Below are 16,734 nucleotides of genomic sequence, written 5' to 3' on the forward strand. Positions count from 1 at the left end.
AGGATCCCCATCTGGGAAAGGACAGTGCCCCAGCCTCTACATGGATGTCCCCTCAGGGCCCCCCTGTACATCCCCTCACCACCTGTGTTTCTATCAACTACCTCTCATGGCACAAATGCCTCCCTGCGGTAGTACTTCAGGGGATCGTCCCACACGTCCTGGCCAAAAATCTGATGGCAATAAGAGCAAGGCCAGCACGGGGCTGACCAGGCCCCTAACCCTCCAGTGAGAAGCCAAGAGCTCCAACATCAATCACCAACTGTGCGCAGGCCCAAACCAAACTCACCTCAGCAATCCTGTTTGAATCTGGGCAGTGGTGGCCTGGCAGCCAATTGAGAAATTTCAGGCTCTTGGTGTCCAGCCTGCGGCTGGGTGCTACCCTTTCAAAGTCCCAGAACCAGTAGACTGGTGTGGAACGACGTTCCATATACCCTGTAGAAAGACAGGGGAGACAGGTGCGGATGCGGCAGCTGAAGCATCCACCCACACCCCCACCTCGGCCCCCTTGCGTACCCACACTCAACACCCTGGGAGCCACGTTTACCAGTGATGTCAAGGTAATATTCCTGAACAATCACCATGCTCCAAAAGTATGGATTGTCCCGAAGGGGAAGATCAGCTTGCAGCCGGACTGTGGAGGGGTCCTAACCTGCACCTGCCAGCACAGGTTGAAGGGAAAAGGTGCAAGCATCGAGGGGCCTCTGCTTGCCTCCCAGGCGGGCCTTAACAGCCTCCATGACGCCTCTGCAAAATCGCACAGTACAAGCCCATGGATAACACCATCCCCCACCTCCCTGTCAAGTGTAATACCCACCCATCCTCAGCCTCCCTCACTGACCTTGAATTCGATCATGTACCTAAGAAAATCTTCCTGAGCGCTGATTATGATTGACACTTGAGGGTGGTTCATAGTCTGCTTTGGGTCAAGGAGACATTAAGGCCACAGGCCGAGCCAAGAAGAGGCAGGGGCAACAGCCCTAGTCTGGCCAGGAGAAGGACACTGGAAGAATCATTTGCAAGGATGCTGGGCACTCGTGCTTGCCCGGTCACGACTCACATCTTCAGGCCCTGACATACCATCAGACCTGCTCATGTCTCTGGGTTCCCTTTGCTGTTTTGCACCACAGGTTGTCTGCAACCCAACAGGAGGGGCGATTTCTCACTTCTTTTGCCCGCCTCCTGGCCCGTGTTTGCTGGGTAGTGGCATGTCCCTGGTAACATGGTTAGGACTTACAGTCCTTGTGATTACCGAATTTGAAGGAAACTGGGGTGTGTGTGTGTTTCTATGTGTGTCTGAATGTGTGTGTATCTCTGGATGTGTATGGTGTGTGTGTATGTTTGTGTGTGTGTGTGTGTGTGTGTGTGCGAACGAGATTCCCATGTCTCAGCTATTTCTGGGGATCATCCACATTTACAACAATAAATGTCTGCAGTTGCTGCTCTAGTGTACTCTCTCTGGTCATCCTGACCTAGAGACCTGGGTACTGATCCTCCTCAGATGCAGGCCTGAACGGGAAACCCCGAGTCATGGATGTGAAACTTCCAGGTGTGGCTCTGACCAGATACTCCTCGGCTGTGCTGTTGGAACCTGCCAATGCCCAGGAGCACACTTCCTTCAGCGGCCTGCAGCACCCTTCCTGTGCCCTCGCCACACACCTGCACCCCCGACTCCTGCACATGCTCCTGCTTCTGCTTCACTTCCTCCTCTTCTTCCTGACAGGCAAACAGCTAGTTGCAGCAGGAAGGATACACCTTGGCCAAGAAGCCAGAGATGCTCTGGAGGATGGCGCTTCTCCAAGGCAAGTGACGCTTCCTCCTCAGATTGTTCATGCGCATGACGTGAACAGAGGCCCGGCGGTTTTCCTCATGCAGGGAGCTCACTTCCAACTGCAGGGCGGTCAGTGCCTGTAGTGCATTTGGCGCCGGCCACTCACTCGGGCCTCCAAGTCTTTCCAAGCCCTGCTCCTCCACCGTTTTCTCCTTCAGCTCCTGGGAGGACCCCTGATTCCGCTCCTCATCTGCCACAAACTCCACCTCCTCCATAACTCCTTCCACCAGCAGCTGGCACACTCACCTGATCCCCGCCTCGTCTCCGTCCACCAGGGTCCCCCCCCCCGTGCCCCACCGCCTCCACCATGTAGAGGGTGACCTCTTCGCCTGCTGTGCCACCTGGTGGCTGCAAAGCCCCAGCCGTGCACGGCATCGCGATGGCAGGCCCCTGGCCACTGCCCCCTGAGCACCCGGGCTTCCAGCTAAGAAGGTCCGGAGTCCCGGGACGCTCCCAGCTTCTTCTGGCCGCCTCTCACGCTCCTCTGGGACATGGCTGTGACCCCGAGCTGGGGCAGATGCGAAGGGACCGGACATAATAGCACAGCAAGTGGTGCGCCATGGCAGCACGGCTGAGGTGACCAGGTGTGGCTGGCTAGCTCTTTAGGGCGGGGTGAGAGCGGAATGGTCAGGTGGTGGGACCTGGTGTTTGCGGGTGGCCTGAGGCTGAAGAAACGGGTTCCGGAGAGGCCAGGAGAGGGTGCTCGGAGATCAGCCCAACACGCGGGACCCCTAGGCTGTGAGACAGGCTCAGGCTGCTTGGTCAAATCGAGACCAATGGCAGAGAGGGTAGTGGGCGGCACCCTGAGGGAAAAGCCCCTAGACCAGAGGGCTGCTTCCTCGCTTCCTGGGCTCGAGCGCCCCCACGTGGCCACACTCGGATTCAGGGAGGGCAGGGCTATTGCATCTGGCGTTCCTGCAGGCGCTGGCATTGAACTGGCCTCTGGAATTTCAAGCCATGTTTTCTCGCTCTGCAATCCAAACAGCACACTGCTGTATCCCATGGGACCACCCATCCCTGGGAGCTCTCCCTGAGTATCTAAAGGTTAGGCAGGGGCGCAAAGTGGCTGGATACTTTCCTCCCTGGGATAGGACCCTGCTGTTGTCTGGATGGTAGGGGAGTGTACACAAACCCCAACGTTTGAAACACTTGACCTCCATTCTTCAGGGGCACCAGAGCCATAGGTCAGAGACCTCTCTCTTTGTCTGTGCTTCTCGCCTATCACTGATTCTGGCGATCCTGCTGTGTGTGCACCAGGGAATGCTGCCTGTGTGTCTCCGACTCTCTAAGTGGTGCTGTGGTCCTCTGCATTTCTCCGGACACCAGCGTTCAGAAGAGACGCTTAACATTGGAGTGAAGGCAAGCCCTTCTCTTCCTCAGTGAGTCGCACCCATGGCAGATGAGACTGTTCTGGGCCACAGGGTGGGAGAGTGCTCCCTCAAACTGGAAAGCCCACAGTGGGTGGTCACTGCTGAATCGCAGAAGGGGACGGGCGACCCTCCCTCCCTCGCTGGGCAGACATGAACGCTGCACAGGACTCTGGTGACACGGCCACACCTTGCGCTGAGGGAGAAACGGGTCACGGTCTGCTGGCATGACGGAACTCCCTGAACCTTGCTGGAATACCTGCCAGTGAGAGGCTAAGGACACCAGAGATTTGAGTTCCATGACACACCAGTGCCGGAGGCCTACAGGATGGCCTGTTTACCCTATGCAGTCCCTTTCAAAGAGTTTCTGTTCTCCAGGTGAGAAGACATCCCAGCCTACCAAGTGGCCCAAACCTGTCTGACTGGTACCAGCAAGACGACCAACCTAAGCCATCCTTCCTATAGTCCTCATAGGCGGTATCTGTGTTCTGCACAGTGTACAAAGAGAGATGTCTCACACTCGATGATTCTGCAGGTAGCAGGTGCTTATGCCCCAGTGCTGCTGTATCTCTGAAACCTTACACAAAAGGCAAGGGGTGCTCGTGCTCCTGGCCAGGACATGGAAAGAATGCCCAGCACTTAAGAAGGATGCCAAAGCCCTCCTAGCTGTTTGTCCAAAGGGCTGTTGGCTCACCCACCACAGCTTGTGTACCTGGGATTACAGCCCAATCTGTGTCTCGGCTCCTCTGCATTCACTGATGACGCCCAGGTGATGTCCTCCTGCCTCTCCTTTCTGCCAGAGGTCCGGGCTGCACGCGTCTATTTCCATGTAGAACTTGCTAACTCAGTGAGATCATAGGGCATGATTCCCTGGCTTCACTGCTTCTGCTGGCAAGAGTCTATGTTCCCTTCATGTTTCCGCTGTCCTTTCTTGCTTTACCTAGCTAGGTGTCTTCTGAATGTTCACCCTCACAAATGTACTGGTAGGCGATTCTGTGCACGAATATGCACACATGTCCACATGGCCACACTCACATCCCTGAGAGCAGACTTACACATGTGCGGAAGTACAGGCTTTTTTGTCCAGGAACATGGATTTTGGTAAGCACCCGACATTCTTTGTCCATGTTATTTTCCTTCACTTGCTCGTTGATCCTGTCAGCTCGCACTTCTAGCTCTGTCACTTGTGCTCAATGTTAACAAGATCATGGCATTGCTCATGACAGGGACGGAACTGCAGAGCATCTGGCAGGCCTGGAAGTGCTTGGTGTGGACAGCTGAGTGACTTGTGCCTGTGTTCCACAGTCTCCCATAACCTTGGCAGGTTCACAGTACCAGTCATGTTGGCATGATTCCATTACCTGTGCTTTCCTTCAGGGAACCAGAAAACAAGGGCCTTTGGGCTCAGCCGACTTGGAGAACTGCTGTCTCGATGTGCACCTCTCTACATCATGCCTTGTCAAGTCTGTGCTCCATTGCATGCCTATATCCCTTAGGGCCCACAGCATTCTGGTTGAGGTCCCCTGTTCTCCCTATCTCTGGAGCTTTTTGTGTGCACCTGTCTATCTGTGCCCCCAGTGTTCCTTTCCCTGTAGCTGGCAAAGGCCAATGGGATGCCCAAGGCTCCAACAGCCCCAAGAGACCGTGGCAAGACTGGGACAGATACAATGTCGTGAAGAATGTGCACATGCATCTACAGGGTCTCTTCCAGGGCAAGGCATGGGATCTGAGACCAGAAAGGGAAGGTGGCATCCCTAGAACTAGTCCCTTCAGTTTACTACTACCCAGACCCACGGAGTCCCTGAACAGATGATGTCCTGGGAAACTGGCCCTTTAGGCACACGGCTCATGCCCTGTTTGGGCAGAAAGCACCATTTCTATCTCAAGTACACCCAGAGGGCTTGATCCCACCGAAGGCCTCAATCATTTGATAAATGCCAGGCCTTGATTTCAGTTGCTCTCACTAGGCCCAGGTAGGATTCTAGAAAGACAGGTATCCCTGCTTGCCTACCTAGCCCATGCGCCAAGGAAGGCAGTCCCCAGTTGTGCCCAGGGACATGGAAAACGATCATCTGGAATGTAAGGTCCCTCTGAGTGTCGCCTGGTGCAGATCCCCAAGATCAAATCAGAGATTCTGCTCCAGCGAGACTGCCAGAATCCACCCTCAAGGTCAGACTGTCACCTTTGCCACTTTGGCCTTACAGCCAGGGGCAAGATCCTAGAGCAGGGAAGGGATTCACGTCAGGAGGTTCACACGAACCATGAGGTACTTTTTGGCAGGAGCAAGGAAAACAAGCCGGCTCTGTGCGGACTCCAGGGCCCTCCTTGTCTCCCACTGTCCCAGGTTCCCTTGGGACAAGCAGCCAGCCCACCATCCTTGCTTCCTCCCACTTCCCTGCCTCACAGGCAAACGCCGGCAGAGGGACATACACATACAGCCCACACATGTGCTATCCTCGCCTTTCTATACTGCCATGGAGGTTGCAAATGCCTGGTGGCATGCCACTCTCACACCCTCTGTCTGCTACGATGCCTGGGGTTTCGCACGGACAGCCTACGTCAGCACAGATGACAGGTAGTGTTCGATCGTGACAGTGTGTGCTCCTTTGGGAGGCAGCGTGCTGCCTGTCAGGCTGCTCTTCAGTAGCACGGGCCCAGGACCTCTCCTGTGTATCCTTCTCACGTGTGGAGAAAAAGGCTCCAGGCCAGCAGGCTCTCTGTGTCTCGTCCTCCTTTGAGTCCCTGCCCTTCTCTACAGGACCTTAACCTCCTCACCACCCCGGGTCCTATCATAGCCATGTCCAACATTTCCATCAGCTGGCCCACTCTGCATCAGACTCAGGGGTCCACAGGCAGTGGTTTCAAATCCCCACGCCACCTGATTTGCCCTGGGCAAATCCTCTGACCACCCAACCCTCCACCTGCTCTAAATACACAAAATAACACGGTAGAAAATGTGAATGTGTATTCCTTTATGTTCTAATTGCGCACATGGGAGCCATGGTCTGAATTATCACTGGCCATCCTTTCCTCTTTCCCACCCTGGACAGGATCACTGCAGAGATAGGTGGACCAATGACCCTCAGTCTGGTGAGGCCTCGTGCCTCCTCTTCTCGTCAGTTGGCAGCACCTCTCCTGACACCTTCATATGTGCGTCTGCCCTGAGCCAGAAACACTCACACTCACACATGCACACACAGATCCACATAAACACAGGTGACACAAAACCCCGAGTGTATATACACACACATTCTCAGCATGGGGACACAAACACAAACAGAGAACACAGCTCTCTCAGTAGCCGAAGATGCCTGTGCCCAGCAATATGGGAAATGGCCTCAGTAGGCACCATGTCCTTCCATTGGGGCCCCCTGTCCACCTTGTCCCCCAGCTCTTCCGTATTTTCCCAAGCCGGCCTGAAGCCGGTCCCAGCGTGGCCTGCATGGTGGCGGTGAGACGGTGAGTGGTGGATATGGAAATTAACAGACGACCCCAAAGTCAGCACCTAAGTGCACCGGCAGCCCATGGAGCATGCCGTTCCAGTCATAGGCTATCCCAGGTACAGTGGTGGGAGGGAAGGACCCAGGCAATCTCAAACTCTCTGAGCAGCAGAAGGCCGGGGTTAGCGCGATTGACCGAAGGTTGATTCTGAAAAACAGACGTCATTCACCCTGCCTCGAGCAGAATCACTGAGGATTCTGGCATTGCAACCACAGATGCTTGGAGGGAGACTTCCTTCACTCACGGCCACACCGAGTCCCCAAGACTCCAGTCTCAGCCCATCACCTGCCACGTGCATGAGCCAAACCCAGGCTCCCCAGCCAGCTTGGATGAGCCTGAAGATTTCATTCTGGGAAAGGACAGTGCCCCTGCCTCTACACGGATGTCCCCTCAGGGCCCCGCAGCAGACCATCTCACCACCTGTGTTTCTGTCTCCTCCCCCTCGTGCCACAAATTTCCTTCCTCGGTTAGTACTTCAGGGGATCGTCCCAAACGTCCTGGCCCATGATATGAAGGCAATAAGAGCAAGGTGAGCCCAGGGCTGACCAGGCCCCTAACCCTCCCGTGAGAAGCCAAGAGCTCCAACATCAATCGCAAACTGTGCGCTGGCCCAAACCGAACGCACCTCAGCAATCCTGTCCGATGCTGGGCAGTTGTGGCCTGACAGCCAATTGAGAAAGTTCAGGCTCCTGGTGTCCAGCCTGTGGCTGGGTGCTCCCCGTTCAAAACCCCAGGACCAGTGGACTGGTGTGGAACGACATGCCGTATACCCTGTAGAAAGACAGTGGAGACAGGGGTGGATGCGGCAGCTGAAGCATCCACCCACACCCCCACCCAGGCCCCTTTACGTACCCACACTCACCACTCTGGGAGCCCCGTTTACCAGTGATATCAAAGTAATATTCCTTACCAATCACCGTGCTCCAGAAGTACGGGTTGTTCCGAATTTTGAAGATCAGCTTTCAGGGGACCGTGCTTGCCTCCGTACCTGCATCTGCCAGCACAGGGAGGAGGGGAAAGGTGCAAGCATCGAGGGGCCTCTGCTTGCCTCCTAGGCGGGCCTTAACAGCCTCTATGACGCCTCTGCAAAGTCTCACAGTACAGGCCCATGGATAACACCATCCCCCACCTCCCTGTCAAGTGCCATACCCACCCATCCTCAGCCTCCCTCACTGACCTTGAAGTCGATCATGTACCTAAGAAAATCTTCATCCTGGGCGCTGATTATGATTGACACTTGAGGGTGGTTCATAGTCGGCTTTGTGTCAAGGAGACATTCAGGCCACATGCCGGGCCACGAAGTGCCAAGGTCAACAGCCCTAGTCTGGCCAGGAGAAGGACACTGGAAGAGGCATCTGCAAGGATGCTGGGCACTTGCGCTTGCCCGGTCAAGACTTACATCTTCAGGCCCTGCCATACAATCAGACCTGCTCGTGGTTCTGGGTTCCCTGTGCTGTTCTGCATCTCAGGTGGTCTGCAAACCAAAAGCAGGGGCTATTTCTCACCTCTCCTGCCCGCCTCCTGGCCCGTGTTTGCTTGGTAGTAGCATGTCACTGGTAACATGGTTAGGACTTGCAGTCCTTGTGACTACCATATCTGAAAGAAACTGGGGTGTGTGTGTGTTTCTATGTGGTTCTAAATTTGTTGGTATCTCTGGGTGTGTGTGTGTTTGTGTGGGTGTGTGTGTGCACGCATGTGCGACTCTCATGTCTCAGCTATTTCCAGGGATCATCCACATTTACAACAATAAATGTCTGCAGATGCTGCTCTAGTGTACTCTCTCTGGTCATCCTGACCTAGAGGCCCTGGGTACTGATCCTCCTCAGATGCAGGCCTGAAGGGGAAACCCCGAGTCATGGCTGTGAAACTTCCAGGTGTGGCTCTGACCAGATACTCCTCGGCTGTGCCTTTGGAACCTGCCAATGCCCAGGACCACACTTCCGTCAGCAGCCTGCAGCACCCTACCTCTATCCTGGCCACTCACCCGCACCACCACCCCACTTCTGCACATGCTCCTGTTTCTGCTCCACCTCCTCCTCCTCTTCCCAATAGGCAAACACCTAGGAGCAGCAGGAAGGATACAGCTTTGGCCCAGAAGCCATGGATGCCCTGAAGGATGGCGCTTCTCTGAGCCAAGTGACGCTTCCTCCTCAGATGGTTCATGTGTATGAAGCGAACAGAGGCCTGGCGGTTTTCCTCATGCAGGGAGCTCACTTCCAAATTCAGGGCAGTCAGTGCCTGTAGCGCATTTTACGCCGGCCGCTCACTTGGTCCTCCAGGTCTTTCCAGGCCCTGCTCCTCCACCGTCTTCTGCTCCAGCTCCTGGGAGGACTCCTGATCCGCTGTTCATCTGCCACTACCTCCACCTCCTCCATGACGTCTTCCGCCAGCAGCTGGCACACCTGCCCGATCCCTGCCTCATCTCGGTCCACCAGGACCCCCCTGCTGTCCTCCACCGCCTCCACCACATAGACGGTCACCTCTTCGCCTGCTGTGCCACCTGGTGGCTGCAAAGTCCCAGCCGTGCACGACATCGCGAAGGCAGACCCCTTGGCCACTGGCCCCTGAGCACCCGGGCTCCCAGCTAAGAAGGTCCGGAGTCCCGGGACGCTCCTCCCTTGCTCCGTCCGCCTCTCATGCCCCTCTGGGACATGGTTGTGACCCTGAACTGGGGTAGACGTGAAGGGACCGGACATAATAGCAAAGCAAGTGGTGTGCAATGGCAGCCCAGCTGATGTAACCGGGTGTGTCTCGCTAGCTCTTTGGGGCGGGATGAGAGCGGAATGGTCAGGAAGTGGGGCCTGGTGTGTGGTTGGTGGCCTGACCCTGAAGAAATAGGTTCTCGAGAGTTCACGACAGGGTTCATGGAGATCAGCCCAACACGCAGGACCCCTAGACTGTGAGACAGCCTCAGGCTGCTGGGTCAAATCGAGACCAATGGCAGAGAGGGTAGTGGGCGGAACCCTGAGGGAAACTCCCTTAGCCCAGAGGGTGGCTTCCTGGCTTCCTGGGCTCCCGCGCCTCCACTTGGCACCACTCGGCTTCAGGGAGGGCATGGCTATTGCATCTGGCCTGACTGCAGGTGCTGGCATTGAATTGGCCTCTGAAATTTCAAGCCATGTGCTCTCGCTCTGCAATCCAAACAGCACACTGCTGTGTCCCATGGGACTGCCCATCCCTGGAAGCTCTCCTTGAGTAACTAAAGGAAAGGCAGGGGTGCAAATTGGTTGGATATTTTCCTTCCTGGGACAGGATCCTGCTGCTGTCTGGATGGTAGAGGAGTGTGTACAAACCCTAACCTTTGCAACACTTGACCTCCACTCTTTAGGGCACCAGATCCATAGGGCAGAGATCTCCCTCTTTGTCTCTGCTTCTCGCCTATCACTGATTCTGGTGATCCTGCTGTTTGTGCACCAGGGAATGCTGTCTTTGTGTCTCCGACTCTCTAAGTGTTGCTGTGGTCCTCTGCCATTCTCCGGACACCAGCGCTCAGAAGAGACGCTTCACCTTGGAGTGAAGTCAAGCCCTTCTCCTCCTCAATGAGTCGCACCCATGGCAGATGAGACTGTTCTGGGCCACAGGGTCGGAGAGTGCTCTCTCAAACTGGAAAGCACACGGTGGGTGGTTACTGCTGGAGCACAGAAGGGGACGGGCGACCCTCCCTCCGTCGCTGGGCAGACCTGAATGCTGCACAGGGCTCTGGCGGCATGGCCACACCGTGCACTGCGGGAGAAACGGGTCATGGTCTGCTGGCATGACGGAAGTCCCGGAACCTTGCTGGAATGCCTACCAGTGAGAGACTAAGGACACCAGCATGTTGAGTTCCACGACACATCAGTACCGGAGGCCTACAGGATGGCCCGTTTACCCTATGCAGGCCCTTTCAAAGAGGTTTGTTCTCCAGGTGAGAACACATCCCAGCCTACCAAGTGGCCCAAACCTGTGTGGCTGGTACCAGGAAGACGACCAATCTAAGCCTTCCTTCCTATAGTTCTCATAGGCGGTATCTGTGTTCTGCAAAGGGTACAAAGAGAGATGTCTCACTCTCAATGATTCTGCAGGTAGCAGGTGCTTATCCTCCAGTGCTGCTGTATCTCTGAAACTTTACACAAAAGGCAAGGCGTGCTCATGCTCCTGGCAAGGAGATAGGAAGAATGCCCAACATTAAGAAGGATGCCAAGGCCCTCATAGCTGTTTGTCCAAAGGGCTGTTGGCTCACCCACCGCAGCTTCTGTGCCTGGGACTACAGCCCAATCTGTGTCTTGGCTCCTCCGCACTCAACGATCATGCCCAGGTGATTTCCTCCTGCCTCTCCTTTCTGCCAGAGTTCCGGGCTGCAGGCGTCTATTTCCATGCAGAACTTGCTAACTCAGTGAGATCATAGGGCATGATTCCCTGGCTTCACTGCTTCTGCTGGCCAGAGCCTATGTTCCGTTCATGTTTCTGCTGTCCTTTCTTGTGTCACCTAGCTAAGTGTGTTCCGATTGTTCACCATCACAAGTGAACTGGTAGGCGCTTCTGCCCACGAATATGCACACATGTCCTCATGTCCAACCTGACATGCCTGAGAGGAGACTTACACATGTGCGGAAGTACAGGCTTTTATGTCCAGGAACATGGATTTTGGTAAGCACCCGACATTGTTTGTCCATGTTATTTTCCTTCACTTGCTCGTTGTTCCTGTCAGCTCGCACTTGTATCTCTGTGACTTGTGCTCAATGTTAACAAGATCATGGCATTGCTCATGACAGGGACGGACCTGCAGAGCGTCTGGCAGGCCTGGAAGTGCTCAGTGTGGACAGCTGAGTGACTTGTGCCTGTGTTCCACAGTCTCCCATAACTTGGGCAGGTTCACAGTACCAGTCATGTTGGCATGATTCCATTACCTGTGCTTTCCTTCAGGGAACCAGAAAACAAGAGCCTTTGGGCTCAGCCGACTTGGAGAACTGCTGTCTCGATGTGCACCTCTCTACATCATGCCTTGTCAAGTCTGTGTCCCATTGCAGGCCTATATCCCTTAGGGCCCACTGCATCCTGGCTGAGGGCCCCTGTCCTCCCTATCTCTGGAGCTTTCTGTGTGCACCTGTCTACCTGTGCCCCCAGCGCTCCCTCCCTGTAGCTGGAAAAGGCCAATGAGATGCCCTAGGCTCCAACAGCCCCAAGAGACCGTGGCAGGCCTGGGACAGATACAATGTCGTGAAGAAGGTGCACATGCATCTACAGGTTCTCTTCCAGTACAAAGCATGGGATCTGAGACCAGAAAGGAAAGGTGGCATCCCGAGAACTAGTCCCTTCCGTTTACTACTACCCAGACTCATGGAGTCCCCGAACAGATGATACCCTGGGAAACTGGACCTTTTAGGCCAACGGTTCATGCCCCGTTTGGGCAGAAATTACCATTTCTATCTCAAGTGCACACAGAGGGCTTGATACCACCCAACACCTCAATCATTTGATAAATCTAAGGCCTTGATTTCAGTTGCTCTCACTAGGCCCAGGTAGGATTCTGGAAAGACAGGCATCCCTGCTTGACTACGTAGCCCATGCGCCAAGGAAGGCAGTCCCCAGTTGTGCCCAGGTATATGGAAAACGGTCACCTGGAAAGTAGGTTCCCTCTGAGTGTCGCCTGGTGCAGATCCCCTAAGACAAAATCGGAGATTCTGATCCAGCGAGACTGCCAGAATCCACCCTCAAGGTCAGACTGTCACCTTTGCCACTCTGGCCTTAGAGCCAGGGGCAAGACCCTAGAGGTGGGAAGGGATTCACATCAGGGGGTTCACACGAACCATGAGGTACCTTTTGGCAGGACCACGGAAACTACGCAGGTTCTGTGCGACCCCAGGGCCCTCCTTGTCTCCCACTGTCCCAGGGTCCCTTGGGACAAGCAGCCAGCCCACCATCCTTGCGTCCTCCCACTTCCCTGCCTCACAGGCACACGCTGGCAGACTAACACACATGTAAACACCACATGTGCTCTCCTCGCTTTTCTGCACTGCCATGGAGGTTGCAAGTGCCTGGTGGCATGCCACGCTCACACCCTGTGCCTGCTACATTGCCTGGGGTTTCACACAGACAGCCTACGTCAGCACATGTGACATGTAGTGTTCGATCGTGCCAGTGTGTGCTCCTTCGGGAGGGAGCGTGCTGACTGATGGGCTGATTCTCAGCAGTAGGGGCAAGGATTTCTCCAGTTTATCCTTCTCACGTGTGTGGAACAAGGCTCCAGGGCAGCAGGCTCTCTGTGTCTCGTCCTCCTTCGGGTCTCTGCCCTTCTCTACAGGACCTTAACCTCCTCACCACCCCGGGTCCTATCATAGCCACGTCCAACATTTCCATCAGCTGGCCCACTCTGCCACAGACTCAGGGGTCCACAGGCAGTGGCTTCAAATCCCCACGCCACCTGATTTGCCCTGGGCAAATCCTCTGACCACCAAACCCTCCACCTGGTCCAAATACACAAAATAACACGGTAGAAAATGTGAATGTGTATTCCTTTATGTCGTAATTGCGCACATGGGAGCCATGGTCTGAATTATCACTGGCCATCCTTTCCTCTTTCCCACCCTGGACAGGATCACTGCAGAGATAGGTCGACCAATCACCTTCAGTCTGGTGACGCCTCGTGCCTCCTCTTCCCGTCGCTTGGCAGTTCCTCTCCTGACAACTTCATATGTGCGTCTGCCCTGAGCCAGAAACACACACACTCACACACACACACACAGATCCACATAAACACAAGTGACACAAATCCCCGAGTGTATACACACACACATTCTCAGCATGGGGACACAAACACAAACAGAGAACACAGCTCTCTCAGTAGCTGAAGATGCCTGTGCCCAGCAATGGGGAAATGGCCTCAGTAGGCACCATGTCCTTCCACTGGGGCCCCCTGTCCACCTTGTCCCCCAGCTCTTCCGTATTTTCCCAAGCCGGCCTGAAACCGGTCCCAGCGTGGCCTGCGTGGTGGCGGTGAGACGGAGAGTGGTGGATGTGGAAATTCACAGACGACCCCAAAGTCAGCACCTAAGTGCACCGGCAGCCCATGGAGCATGCCGTTCCAGTCATAGGCCATCCCAGGAGCAGTGGTGTGAGGGAAGGACCCAGACAATCTCAAACTCTCTGAGCAGCAGAAGGCCGGGTTAGCGCGAATGACCGAAGGTTGATTCTGAAAAACAGACGTCATTCACCCTGCCTCGAGCAGAATCACTGAGAATTCTGGCATTGCAACCACAGATGCTTGGAGGGAGACTTCCTTCACTCACGGCCACACCGAATCCCCAAGCCTCCAGTCTCAGCCCATCACCTGCCACATGCATGAGCAAAACCCAGGCTCCCCAGCCAGCTTGCATGAGCCTGAAGATTTCATTCTGGGAAAGGACAGTGCCCCTGCCTCTACACGGATATCCCCTCAGTGCCCCGCTGCAGACCATCTCACCACCTGTGTTTCTGTCACCTCCCCCTCGTGGCACAAATTTCCTCCCTCCGTTAGTACTTCAGGGGATCGTCCCAAACGTCCTGGCCCATGATATGAAGGCAATAAGAGCAAGGTCAGCCCAGGGCTGACCAGGCCCCTAACCCTCCTGTGAGAAGCCAAGAGCTCCAACATCAATCGCAAAATGTGCGCTGGCCTAAACCAAACGCACCTCAGCAATCCTGTCCGATGGTGGGCAGTTGTGGCCTGACAGCCAATTGAGAAAGTTCAGGCTCCTGGTGTCCAGCCTGCAGCTGGGTGCTCCCCGTTCAAAACCCCAGGACCAGTGGACTGGTGTGGAACAACATGCCCTATACCCTGTAGAAAGACAGTGGAGACAGGGGTGGATGCGGCAGCTGAAGCATCCACCCACACCCCCACCCAGGCCCCCTTACGTACCCACACTCACCACCCTGGGAGCTACGTTTACCAGTGATATCAAGGTAATATTCCTTAACAATCACTGAGCTCCAGAAGTACGGGTTGTTCCGAAATTAGAAGATCAGCTTGCAGCGGGACCGTGCTTGCCTCCGCACCTGCATCTGCCAGCACAGGGAGGAGGGGAAAGGTGCAAGCATCGAGGGACCTCTGCTTGCCTCCCAGGCGGGCCTTAACAGCCTCCATGACGCCTCTGCAAAGTGTCACAGTACAGGCCCATGGATAACACCATCCCCCACCTCCCTGTCAAGTGCCATACCCACCCATCCTCAGCCTCCCTCACTGACCTTGAAGTCGATCATGTACCTAAGAAAATCTTCATCCTGGGCGCTGATTATGATTGACACTTGAGGGTGGTTCATAGTCTGCTTTGTGTCAAGGAGACATTCAGGCCACATGCTGGGCCACGAAGTGCCAAGGCCAACAGCCCTAGTCTGGCCAGGAGAAGGACACTGGAAGAGGCATCTGCAAGGATGCTGGGCATCGCGCTTGCCCGGTCACGACTTACATCTTCAGGCCCTGCCATACAATCAGACCTGCTCGTGGTTCTGGGTTCCCTGTCCTGTTCTGCATCTCAGGTGGTCTGCAAACCAAAAGCAGGGGCTATTTCTCACCTCTCCTGCCCGCCTCCTGGCCCGTGTTTGCTTGGTAGTAGCATGTCACTGGTAACATGGTTAGGACTTGCAGTCCTTGTGACTACCATATCTGAAAGAAACTGGGGTGTGTGTGTGTTTCTATGTGGTTCTAAATTTGTTGGTATCTCTGGGTGTGTGTGTGTTTGTGTGGGTGTGTGTGTGCACGCATGTGCGACTCTCATGTCTCAGCTATTTCCAGGGATCATCCACATTTACAACAATAAATGTCTGCAGATGCTGCTCTAGTGTACTCTCTCTGGTCATCCTGACCTAGAGGCCCTGGGTACTGATCCTCCTCAGATGCAGGCCTGAAGGGGAAACCCCGAGTCATGGCTGTGAAACTTCCAGGTGTGGCTCTGACCAGATACTCCTCGGCTGTGCCTTTGGAACCTGCCAATGCCCAGGACCACACTTCCGTCAGCGGCCTGCAGCACCCTACCTCTATCCTGGACACACACCCGCACCACCACCCCACTTCTGCACATGCTCCTGTTTCTGCTCCACCTCCTCCTCCTCTTCCCAATAGGCAAACACCTAGGAGCAGCAGGAAGGATACAGCTTTGGCCCAGAAGCCATGGATGCCCTGAAGGATGGCGCTTCTCTGAGCCAAGTGACGCTACCTCCTCAGATGGTTCATGTGCATGAAGCGAACAGAGGCCCGGCGGTTTTCCTCATGCAGGGAGCTCACTTCCAAATTCAGGGCAGTCAGTGCCTGTAGCGCATTTTACGCCGGCCCCTCACTCGGGCCTCCAGGTCTTTCCAGGCCCTGCTCCTCCACCGTCTTCTGCTCCAGCTCCTGGGAGGACTCCTGATCCCGCTGTTCATCTGCCACTACCTCCACCTCCTCCATGACGTCTTCCGCCAGCAGCTGGCACACCTGCCCGATCCCTGCCTCATCTCGGCCCACCAGGGCCCCCCTGCTGTCCTCCACCTCCTCCACCACGTAGACAGTCACCTCTTCGCCTGCTGTGCCACCTGGTGGCTGCAAAGTCCCAGCCGTGCACGACATCGCGAAGGCAGGCCCCCTGGCCACTGCCCCATGAGCACCCGAGCTCCCAGCTAAGAAGGTCCTGAGGCCCGGGACACTCCTGCCTTCCTCCGTCCACCTCTCATGCCCCTCTGGGACATGGTTGTGACCCTGAACTGGGGTAGACGTGAAGGGACCGGACATAAAAGCAAAGCAAGTGGTGTGCAATGGCAGCCCAGCTGATGTAACCGGGTGTGTCTCGCTAGCTCTTTGGGGCGGGATGAGAGTGGAATGGTCAGGAAGTGGGGCCTGGTGTGTGGTTGGTGGCCTGACCCTGAAGAAAGAGGTTCTCGAGAGTTCACGACAGGGTTCATGGAGATCAGCCCAACACGCAGGACCCCTAGACTGTGAGACAGCCTCAGGCTGCTGGGTCAAATCGAGACCAATGGCAGAGAGGGTAGTGGGCGGAACCCTGAGGGAAACTCCCTTAGCCCAGAGGGTGGCTTCCTGGCTTCCTGGGCTCC

General features: G+C 55.4%; 3 pseudogenes; all 3 read right to left on the reverse strand.

Moving 5' to 3' along the window:
- Positions 1–1,728: 1,728 nt before the first annotated feature.
- On the reverse strand, positions 1,729–2,364 carry LOC133053632 (testis-specific Y-encoded protein 1-like; annotated as a pseudogene).
- Positions 2,365–6,533: 4,169 nt separating this feature from the next.
- LOC133053634 (testis-specific Y-encoded protein 1-like) lies at positions 6,534–9,392 on the reverse strand (annotated as a pseudogene).
- A 929-nt stretch (positions 9,393–10,321) lies between these two features.
- Positions 10,322–16,252, reverse strand: LOC133053635 (testis-specific Y-encoded protein 1-like; annotated as a pseudogene).
- Positions 16,253–16,734: the final 482 nt, after the last annotated feature.

This window comes from Dama dama, chromosome Y, assembly GCF_033118175.1.
Source record: "Dama dama isolate Ldn47 chromosome Y, ASM3311817v1, whole genome shotgun sequence".
NCBI classification, from domain to species: Eukaryota; Metazoa; Chordata; class Mammalia; order Artiodactyla; family Cervidae; genus Dama; species Dama dama.